The sequence below is a fragment of the Phoca vitulina genome, unplaced genomic scaffold, assembly GCF_004348235.1.
Source record: "Phoca vitulina isolate PV1807 unplaced genomic scaffold, GSC_HSeal_1.0 scaffold84, whole genome shotgun sequence".
Taxonomy (NCBI): domain Eukaryota; kingdom Metazoa; phylum Chordata; class Mammalia; order Carnivora; family Phocidae; genus Phoca; species Phoca vitulina.
In genome coordinates this window covers 2,179,726-2,191,894 of record NW_022589787.1, presented here as the reverse complement: position 1 = coordinate 2,191,894, position 12,169 = coordinate 2,179,726, and the positions used below count along the sequence as shown (strand labels likewise).

At 38.3% G+C, this 12,169-nt stretch overlaps 1 non-coding gene across 1 annotated transcript; it reads left to right on the top strand.

Annotated features, from left to right (window-relative positions):
* The first annotated feature begins 11,713 nt into the window (after positions 1 to 11,713).
* Positions 11,714 to 11,785, top strand: TRNAE-UUC. The gene has a single exon. It is a non-coding gene; the product is annotated as a tRNA-Glu (tRNA).
* Positions 11,786 to 12,169: the final 384 nt, after the last annotated feature.

The window sequence follows — 12,169 nt, the reverse complement described above, 5'->3', positions numbered from 1 at the left end:
CACGCAAAAACATGTAGATCTTGAATGCACATTGTTAAGTAAAAGAAGCCAGTCTGTAAAGACCACATATTGTGTGATCCCATTTATATGACATTCTGGAAAAGGCAAAACTGTAGCGACAACAAACAGTGGTTATCAAGAATTTGGAGAAGGAAGATGGTTGAATTACAAGGGATATTTTAGGGTAGTGAAACTATTCTGTATGATGCTGTAACGGTGAATACACGAAACTATGCGCCCGTCAAAAAGCATAGAACTTTACAACAGAAAGAGGAGCCTTCTGTGTGCAAGTGTTTAAAAGTCATTTTAGGAAGTCAGGGGCTCCCAAAATAGAATGCAGGCTGTGACAAAAGGATCTAACTGTATTACAAATGTATGACACAACCTCACAGAAGAGAGCAGGGAGAAAAAGTGTGGGCCGAAGTAATTTTAAGAAATGAGTATATAAGACTAAAGGCAAAAGGACCTGTGCACAAGCACTGTACTCTAGGCGGAAAATTTTTTTCAGGATATGGGTTAACACATCTGAAACTACTCTACACAAATATGGAATTGAAAAGAAAGTGGATGGTGAATGGTGAGTATAAGGTTTCTCACTATTGAAGCAGAATGTTACTTATAAGCATGGGTAGAAGGCTAGGATAATCTATAGGTAAAGGATTAGAGCTGGAAACAGCAGTATGAACTCATGTGTAGCTTCATTTAGATGGGCACGTGTAAAATATTTATAGATCTGTTAGTATCTATAAATATATATATCTATATACACATATATAGTATGTGGACACACATAAATTTCCTTGCTCTTTCTGCCAAGAAGGCCTAGAAGCCACGACGTCTCAGTGGCAACGAGCACACCCAGCACCCAGATCTTAGTTTCTAATACCATTCTCCAACGACTCCTTGGAGAAATTGTTTATTCTTGAGGCAGGGAATATACAAGATCAGTCTGGAACATTTTACTGTGCCAAAAAAACCAAGGAAGTACTAAATACAGACACACACACACACACACACACACAAATTAAATAAATAAATAAGTGTGGAATAATAGGCTACTTTCCTTTGCAGAAGAATTTCCAATAATTTATGCAGATACTCCACATTAAAGAAGTAGAGTGTAACTGTCCCTTAAGTGAAGGTGGGCATTATGACTTTCTTCCAAAAAGTGCTGTCAGTTCTCTGATAGGTCTGATAATCAAATTAACATGAGACAGATTAACAGGAGAACAACAAATTAAATTACATACATACAGCGGCCCCCTAAGAATAGGAGACCCAAGGACAAGCCAGGTAATTGAGGTTTGTACACCACCTTGTGCTAAGAAATGTGATAAGGACCTGGGGTTTCTAAGGGAGGAGGGTGATTCACAGGACAATAAGAAGAGCAGATGTTTGGTAATTAGATGTTTGTCCTGCTATACAGATAGGTCATTCAGATAAAAAATTTATCTCTTGGTAATAGCTCTCTTTCTTGGCCAGGCCCCCTATCTAAATTCTTCCAGGTAGTTTAAGGGAGAGGTAAAAGTTGTTTTTGAGTCTGCTGGCCCTTGATGGCCTTCAGCTCGAAATTGTCCACGTGCCAAAGTGGTACAGTTTGGGAAGACATGTTCTGAATCCCTTCCGTACAATATGCAAAGGGGGGAGAAGAATAACTTTATAGTAAAGAAACCTGGCAAAACTTCCTCAGCCCACTGATCAAGGCTAAGATCAACAGAGATGAGAATGGCACTGAACTCTGTGGTCGTCCTTTTAAAAACCCATATGTCCAATCTAATCATGAGGAAAACGTCAGTCGAATCTCAACTGAGGGGCATTGTGCAAAACAGCTGATGAGTACTCCTCAAAACTGACAAGATCATCAAAAACAAGGAAGTTTAAAAAGTTGTCCCAATCCAGAGAACCTAAGGAGATACAATGATTCAGTGTAATGTGGTGTCCCAGATGAGATCCTGAAACATCAGGCAAAAACCAAGGCAATCTGAATAAAATATGGACATTAGTTGATAACAATGTACCAATATTGATTCATTAATTGTGACAAGCATACCATACTAATGTAATATGTTAATAATAGGGGACACTGGCTATGGGGTATATGGGCATGTCACATGATATCTTCACAACTCTTCTGTACATCTAATACTATTCTAAAATTAAAATGTATTAATAAAAAAGACATCAACATTATCACTGTATTTAATTAAATACAAGTTTATACATAACATTTTTAAATAAAAAATTATGAAAATACTGGAAACTTAACTCATAAAACCAATGTGGGAAGTTTGGGTCACAAGAAATTTAACCTTGGTCTTGAACAATCCAAAATATTGTAGTGATGTTTTTTACGGTGAACTAATTGTTAAAGATGCTGAATCACGCCAAGGTTTTCTTCTATTTTGAAACTGAAGCTTTTTCTTGTTGTCTCCTATCTAGTCACAAAGGCTATTATGTAAATATAGTTTTCAGTGTCCACAAAGAGAAACATAGTTTGATAACTTTTTTCTTTCCTTTTTAGACAATTTTGACTGTTGATCTGAACTAAATATTCCTGGAGTATACACATAACAATTGAATGACTTTTTTTTATCCATTAATCTGTAGTTTCCCAAGAAAAGGTAAAAGAGTGGGACAAAAAGATGTGAGGAAGAAATCTTCAGACAAATCACTAATTAGCTTCTTCTGTAGGAAAGGGAAGCAAGTTGAGATGTATTTTAAAAAGGAGTTTGACATATACACACACAAATGAGGGTGTCATGCAGCTGATTTTGACATAATGTGGGTCCTTGAGAATTTTATCAAGTCATCTGATCAAAAAGCCCACACTTAGTAATCTCCACGGATGAAAATGGAGGAGGAGATCCTCCCACTTAAAATGATGTCTCTTCTAGACAAATAAGGCAATTCCTTCACGAGGGCTTTTAAAATTTTCTAAAGTAGAAAATGCTCAAATGCTGAAGTTCATGCAAGAGGTGATTTGCCAGCCATTTCTTTATTTACAATCATATTCTTCAATTTCTGACTTCAAACCATCAAGAAAAAAGTGGGAAGGTCTTTGGAAATGTCAATAGTAGCTAATCCTGAACACTGTTTAAAAATGCTGCTTAGAAAAAAAAAATGCTGCTTAGAGGGACAGTTTCTCACATTTTTCTCACATTTTTCATTAGCTAAAGAATATTTTAGGGAGGCAAATTTGGGGCCTAAATTGCATTCAGAAGTCTCCTTATGCCAATTAAAGAAAGCAGACCATGGGACAGTTGGAATTTTGTTTCTTTTTGTTCTAAAGTGCTATTCAAGTGAACTATCTTGCCTATGTTAAAAATTCTCTAAAGTGGTGTCTTTGGTTTCAAATGTCTTGGTAAAATTGTGCCAGTTAGAAAGATATGCACAATAATTAGAGTTATAGTGATAAAACATAAGGAAAGCAAGGAGTCTGCCTGGAGGAAGGGCAGTTTATATTGAAGAGACCAAGTGAAAATTGCAAAATGTCTATAAGGATGGCTCTTGCATGATTCTGTGTCTCTGGAGCTTGGTAAAGACCAGTCATCACCTACTGGGGCCAGACAAAATCTGGTTTCAAGCAGACAAAATTAAATAAAAGCAGTTTTGGGGAGATACAAAAACAAGACTGAGGAAGTTCTTCTTACCAGGTTTTGAGATGGTGACCCAGGGCAAAGTTTGCCCAAAGAACACTGGTCTGAGAAGAAACCTCAATTTTCAGCCCCTGAGTTGGCTTGATGATGGATTTCTCAGGTCTATATCTATAGACATCTCCCACCACCACCAAAAGACAAACAACTTTAAGACACAAGACAAGCAGACAGGGCATTAGACAAGCAGGTGTTAGGTGCTAATAAACAATTTTGTGAAAGAACAATACAAATCTAGTCTAATAAATAAAAATCCCAAAAGGCCTAATTCCTAAGAAAATAAACCCAATACTGAAAAGACTTTACCAAAATAGGGGAGTTTAATTCAGCATGAAATTACCTCCCTGCCAAGGCAGATGGCAACTGGTGGAGGTAGAGATAGAAAGTCCCAGATGTGTGTGCCATCACTGAGTAGAGCATGTCAGGCCAAGGCAGGAAGCTCTCAGTGCACCTGAGTGGAGCCTCTATTTCTGTCAATGCCTTTCAGCCAAAGACCACCAGGGGCATACCTGTAGCTGAACAAATTGGTTTTAGCACTCTTTTCAGGGAGAGAGGAGATGTACCATAGGGAACCATGGCATCTCCACAAGAAGCTGTTCCAAAGAACCTATCATATAATTTGGGTTCTAGTTGGTTGAACTGAGGAAGAGTCAGAAGAGTTTGTTCTATTTGGGATGCTCTCAGAAAATGTGGGCAATTCTATAATTGGGTATCCCAATTCATCCTATCTAGGAGAAGAGGCCACCAGACAAGAGAAAGAAAAAGTTGTAATTGATCAAGAAATTGCAGTCACTCATGTTAGCCAAGAGAAAGGGGTGTTTGGTACTTTGTGGGTGGCATAGGGACCTTGCTTTTCATCTGTACTTAGACAACACTATGAAAGACCCTTGCTTTATCTCACTTTATTGTGGCCTCAGAGGGACCTTGTCTGAGGTTTGTGTTCTATAAGTTTGCTTATGTCCAATCTGAAAATAACATGATGTAGCTGTGAGTACCAGGCCAGCTCCCTGCATATCTGGGGCTGTATATTTTTCCTTTCTCAAAATTAAAGTTTTAGGAAATAGACACAAGCAAACAATTAGAATTAACTAATCATAATACAGGGTGAGAAGTGAGTTACAAGTATGTGTTCAAGGTAGAGTGGTGGCATGGTGTAGGGAGTCATCCATCTGGGGTATGGATGGAGGCCACCATGAGCAGAGCTTGGTTGCAAAAAAATGTCCACAATGAGGTGATATTTAAGCTAAGTCTTGAGAGATAAGGAGACATTCCTTAGGTAAGGTGAATAAGGGACATGCACAAAGTGCGGAAGAAGGCATTTTAGCAGAAGTGAACTGGCTCATACAAAGGAAAGGAGTTTTTAGGATGGCACATTAGGAGAAACTACAAAGAATCCAAAGCATAGAGAAATAAGGCTGTATGCATAGGCATGAGTCAGATGTTAATGACCTTTCTGAATTGCTAAGGAATTTAACCTTATATGATAAATAACCATTGGAAGGTTTTAAGCAGTGGACCTACATAACTGTATTAGATAGGAGACAAACCCGGGTGCAGAGAGACCAGCAAGGAAGCATTTTCAATCATTCAAGTGATCCAAGTAAGTTCTGAACCAGGGCCCTGCTGATCGGACAGAAGGGAGGAAGGTGATGGAGACTTTAGATCTATTTCTTAAAGCCAGAGGTGAATTTTCCATGAAACCTTCAGCTTCAGGAAACTTCACTTTGCACTGGCCCTTTTCAAGTGCCTGGGGGTGGCCCACAGACTGTCTTATGTAGTCATATGTTTTTGTAAAGTTTACAAAATAAGATATTTTAATTACAATCAGGTAAATGCCTCTTTCCCCTTGGAATTCTGCTCCTTCACAGCTCCCCTCAGGTTGGATGGATATTTTGGATGGCTCTAAGAATTCAGGATCTGGCTGAAAAAAGTAATATAGGGGGCATTAGAATATAATAAGTAAAAAATACTCTTCTAGATTTTAAAATATTTGTGGTAGTTTTTTTATTTTTTAAATGTGTAATTACTTGTGATTTCTTCTTACTGTAAATGAATATTCACTTTCATACAGAATTTTGTATTCATGAGTTTGTATTCTTTTTCTTTAAATGGATCCCAACATTTGTGTAAGTGCTAAGCCCCACAGACTTGAACCTTGCCAGGCTAATCACCCAGGGGTGTGACACAAACAGCTAGAGGTGTTATCTTGATAAGAACATTCCCTATGGCTCTGGCACTGGAACATGTCTGCAGTGGAAGAAAAACAGCTTTGCTACTTACAGAGTCAGAAGCTAGCCTGTGGAAAATCCTTCCAATTACCAGACAGGCAAAATTTTAAGTAGAGGATGACATTATCATTGGTCTCCTCTTAGGAATATACTAGATAACATTCAAACACTCCCAGATACTTTTCTGGATAGGAATCATTTGGAATAGAATTTATAAGTCCTATGACTGCAAGGCAAAAATCCACAGCCATCTTACAAGCTGGAATGTTCATCTGTGTGTGAAGTCAAGTTTTACACATTCCAACCGAATGGATCACATCATGGGGTTTTGACAAATCTTTGACACATCATATGAAAGTCACATAAATCATACCAAAGTAGTAATTCATTAAGAGGAAGATATAAATTTCAAAAAGAAGTGGTAAATAAACTCTTGGGAAAATATCTAAATTTCCTACTGATTTGACATAAAATATTCATTTCAACAAAGACTGCAACAACCACAAAACCTTGTAAGATGCCTGTGCAATGAAACACACATAGCAAACTGGTAAGTGGGTGTCATCCATCCAGGGAACACTGGAAATATCCTGGAGTGTTATGATCCGTATATGAAAGAACCTTAGCAGAGCTTGCCATAATTTACCAACAACGTTAAAAATGTATAAGATATTACCAATAATGAGTCGAGAAACTAAAAGAAATTTTCTCAACTATCAATAACAAAAGAACAAATTTCAAAAATCATGCTAAAGACTGCTTTATCTTTCTATTCCCTCCATAGAAAATATTACATTCTCTGTCATATGAGGAAAGGACCAAAGAATATGCAGCAAAAAAAAAAAAAAAAAAGAAAGAAAGTAAAAAAAAAGTAACATAGGGGGCATTAGAAGTTAATAAAAAATTTTTCTAGATTTTTTTAATATTTGTGATATTTTTCATTTGTTAAATGTGTGATTTGTTGTGATTTCTTCTTACTCTAAATGAATATTCACTTCCATAAAGAATTTTGTATTCATGATTTTGTATTCCTTTTTTAAAAATAGATCCCAACATTTGTGTAAGCTCAAAGCCCCACTTGAATAGGCTTCTACTTAACCAGTAAAAATTTAAGCCAGCGTACACTCAGTTATCTCCCCGACAACTTCATTTCTACTGAAGACCAGGCACAGCTTCACTATTAATGTCATAGTCTTTTTAATGGTTGCTGCAATCTCTTTAATCCTGTGCTAATTCTCCGAAGCAATGACTGGTTTTTTAACATACTTGGAAATGCAACTTATTTTAAAGGAGTCCACATTTTAGAGAGGATTCATAAATGCTTTTTATATGTTGAAAGGAATTTTTTCTGCCCCTAATAATTCAGGAGTTCTCATTGATTTAAATAATGTTGAAGTTGTGAATCACATTTCAACTCTGCTCTTACACACCCAGAATAAATTTGTTAAACAAATACTCTATGACTGCTCTCTTCCCACCCCTGAGCCCTTCTAAAATAAATATTACCGAGTAGGCTTTCATCTTTTCATGGTGACTTTAAAAGCAAAGTATTTATGTCCTGGAATCAAGTATAGTTTTTTTTGTTTTGTTTTGTTTTGTTTTGTTTTGTTTTATCATTGTTGTTGCTGTTGATGTTGGAAAAACTCAGATTTTAATTAAATTGCATGCTTTCTTTAAGTCTTTCCTGTTATTAGGTAAATCTGGACACTCACAGTTAGGGGAAGAATTGTGCTGAAACATGGAATTTCCATTTTAGTAAATCAAAACCAGTGGGGTTATTGGCAATTCCATGTGGCTAGCCATAATACAATGAAAAATTACTTTTTAAATAAAAGTTTGGTTTGGCTGAGAGAATAATCAAAGATGCTCTACAGAAGTAATGCCAGTTTTTTGCCTGTTTTGTTTCGTGTGTTTGTTAGAACAAGAATAAGGATGGTTACCATCTTCCTTCCCAACTGGACACATTTTTGGAAACACAAGTGGAGGAGCGTGGACTTGACAAAAAATTACTTCCATAATCTTACTCTCATTGAAAAGAAAATAAACCAATCAAAAATTGTTGCATATCTATTGTGTACTAGGCCCCATGCTTGGTATGGACAGGGAAGAGAAACAGTACAGACATGTTCTTACCCCAAGAACTGTAAGTTCTTGTAAGTTCACCCAAGGTACTTACATTCTATTAGAGGTTTTTTGAACACATACATACAGAAATATGATAAAAACTGCAAAATCTTAACCAATTGTCAAACAAATGATACAGAGAAGAAGTATTGCCAGATTTCAGCAAAAGAATGAAAGCAGGGACACCTGGGTGGCTCAGTTGGTTAAGTGTCTGCCTTCGATTCTGCTCAGGTCATGATCTCAGGGTCCTGGGATGGAGTCCAGCATCGGGCTCCCTGCTCAGTGGGGAGCCTGCTTCTCCCATTGCCTGCCTCTCCCCTGCTTGTGCTCTCTCTCTCTCTCTCTGACAAAAAAATAAATAAAATTTAAAAAAAGAATGAAAGCAGAAGAGAAAGAGCATACATCCAAATGCACAGAGAACACACGAAATCTCTCCAAGGAATGTGGTCAAATATTGGCTCTGTATGCTTAAGCATGTCACTTTAGCTTTCTTCACAGAGGTCTGGGCACAGAGGTCTGGGCAGTCTGGTGAAATGCAGGTAACTTCCTCCATCAGAACCAAACACCAGCTGGAAAAGCCATCATCCACCAGATCCATCAATGGAGAAGCCATGGTCTATCTGGTTCATTGACTGGGAGCTGAGTGAGGTTGGCTAGACTGAGCCTTCTGCCAGAGCTGGGGGCAACAGTGGCCACTGGCAATTAGCACTGAGCAAGTACCACCTTCATTACAGGCAGGATGCTTAGAACTTGCCTTCACAATGACTCACTGAGCTATATATGGATGGGAATGGGGGCATGGTGGGGGGACACACATTTTCCAAGATTCAGTAGTTTTTCCAAAAATTAACAGGGGTCAACTTTTGGATTTAGGATTTATACCAGGTATACCTGACTTCAAAAGGCAAGAGAAATTTATACACACAAATACATACACACATATTATTCATATTATTTTCACCTTCAGGTTACCCAAGTTAATAAAAAATTTATTATCAGTAATATTATACTTGCCAAATTACAACTCATAGAAAGACACTAGAATTTAATACTTTTTATTCAGAATATATATTGTCCTTGGAATTTTCCATTCCTTTATAGAGAAACTGCTCTCTAGTTTTTATTTATTTCAGCACATTCCAATATTATCCTTATCATGGAGTCAACACAAGATGATCTGCTAAAAGGATTTCACTAAATCTATTAGTTGGATGATTTAAATTCCTGGTTATTTTTGAGGTTCTGGCCTTGAAAATCCCCAAGGTTATCTTTCAGATCTTTCAGATCTTAAATCTAAACTCTAAATTACTAAAATACATTAAATATGCCATAAAAGAAATGTGAGATATTAACTCCAAATTTTTTTAATTGAGTTAAAACTACCAAATGGAAGGATTCTGATGCACCGCTCTCTAAAACAAATCAAAACATTCGAGCCTTTCTACTGTACTTCAGTTTTCACCAAAAACAGAAACAAAACCATAACCATTGCCTGAGGCACTTAATCACCTACTAGAAAATTCTTTTCCGTGTGTCTTGCCCTTATCATTTTAGGAACCTAAGCATTACTTGTACTACTAACAAACCCCAAATTACAGTGACTTAATGCAACAAAACTTAATTTCTAAACGTAACAACGTGATGTATGTGTTGGTGCTGGCAAGTGGCTTGCATTTCCAGGGTTTCTCTCATTGCATCTTGAGGCTCTGGTCCCCCCTGCCTCAGCTGGAAGGGGCTGGGAAAGAGACTGTGCCCAGCATGGCAGGGGAAAGCCAGCCAGCCATCACTATTCATGTTTCAGCATGGTAGTGAATGACCTTGAAGTCTGTGCTGTGCTCCTTGTTCTCCTGTGTGGGATCTGCAGAGAGTATGAGGCCCCAACACTTTCTACTGGGAGCACTGCCTCCCATACAGTCCTCCCTAATACCCTGCATCATAGGGTGCCTGGCTATGGGCAACACAGAATTAAAAATGCTGGATTAAATATACATTTTCCACATTTCAATAATTGCCAAGTTGTTCCTCTCCATCCCCACAGCCCATTTCCATCGTCTGAGTTTGTGTCCTCACTTCTTCCTTAACACTGGCTATCTTAGCATTGGTTTACATTGTGTTGCCATGGTTACACATGAGCCTGTGCTTTTTGCTGAAATCTATTGACTAATCAGAACTCCTTGCTTCTCCATCCACTATTCATTCATGTCCTTGACCCCTATCCCTGTGGGTTTCCCCAGATGCTAAGATTCAGTTGTACAGTAATAATAGTCGCCTTTTCCTATCAAACGTGTTTCAAACATTTTCTTCCAACCTGTAGCTAGAATGTTGACATATTGATATTATTTATGGTCCCTTTCATGCCAAAAAAAAGTTTTCAATTTTTTTTTTTTAAAGATTTTATTTGAGAGAGAGAGAGCAAGCGAGCGAGCACACAAGCAGAGGGAGGGGCAGAGGGAGAGGGAGAAGCAGGCTCCCCACTGACCAGGGAGCCAGACCCAGGGCTCCAACCCAGCACCCTGGGATGGGAACTGAGCGGAAAGCAGACGCTTAACTGAGCCACCGAGGCGCCCCAAAATGTTTTCAATTCTTAAGAATTTTTTTATTTTTCAGCAGACATTTGAAATTCTTAGAGATTAAGAATATTCTAATCCCTTCACCCGTCTTTGATTTTTGCTCAGGGTGATCCTGGCCCTCCACTGTGGTAATGTTATTGTGCCCTAAAGTGTGTCTATTACTTTCACAGCAGTGTGTCTTGGTGTTCAGCGCCTGAGAAGCAGTTCAAGAACAATACTGGTTTTATAAAAATTAAATAGAAATGCTTGGTCATAAACACATTTAGGAAATCCTGACACTGTGCCTCCTTGATCAAGTTTTATCAGTTTCTAAGAACTTCCTATTTCCCACATACTAACCAACACTTGACATTTTCACACTTTTGCTTTTTGTCCAAATGCTAGCTGGGAGCCAGTGAGGTTGAGATTTTTTCCAAATGGTTTTTGTCCGTGGGGTTCCTCTCCAACTAATGGCCCATTCACAGCAAGTTCTCATTTTTATATTGCAGTGTTTGTCTTACTATAAATCATGTGTAGTTTATCTATATGATACCAATCTTTTATATGTTTATCTCCCAGTCTGTGGGTTTTTTTTTACCCGCACCGCCCCCCCACCCCAAGTATGAGTTGCTTACATAGTGCAATGTGTGGATTTTTCCTTTGCGGTCCTGGGTGTTTTGCAGATTTTAATAATGTAAGGCCATTCCTAAACAAGATTGTAGTGTCCGAAGGCTTTTTTGCCCAAAACGTTCCCCACGGGTTATTCGGCGTATGCAGGCTTCTAAATGCAAAATTCCTACGACCTAAAACCGTCATGATTGGAAAAATCTGGTCTAATAAAAGGTTACACGCAGAGTCAACCCAGGGAACTGGGACCTGGGAAGCCAATCTCATAACGTGTTCCTTAAGCCATTCAAACCATTCTTTTCCAAATTTCACCTCCGCAGCTTTTTAACAGAGATTTCTGGAGATTGCACCTTCCCCGGGCGGGGTGAGAGGAGGGCATAGAGAAAGACCACGGAGCTCACCGCAATTGCTGAATGCCGAAAAGTCACGCAGGCGCAGAAAGCTGGTGCGGCAGGAGGCGGGGCCGGACACTGAAAGCGGAAGCAGACGGGAGTGTTTCAATTTGCTTACACTCCGGTGTAGTTTCGTCGCCTCCCACATGGTCTAGCGGTTAGGATTCCTGGTTTTCACCCAGGCGGCCCGGGTTCGACTCCCGGTGTGGGAATGCAAAAGTTTTTAGAACCCTCATTAAAAAAAATTACCGTTCTACATTTGGATCCTTCTTAGCAAGAATGCACTAGATATAGTTGTTGAAAGCTGTAATTACATAGGGGTACTGTTGATGCCTGAAGACGCATCATGTGCTTCTCCACTTTGGAAAGCTTGCTTCTGTAATCAGTATTGTCACTTCTGCCCATCATAAAATTCATTTAAAATGTCCCAATAAATCATCATAATTAATATTTAATGGTCAAATTATTAGACAAAGGAAGTCATTTTTTGTTCCACCCTTATTCAGATAATTTACATATAATAGCGTGTAAGTTTAGAGGTGCACAACATGATTTTATATATATATATGTGTGTGTGTGTGTGTATATACACACAC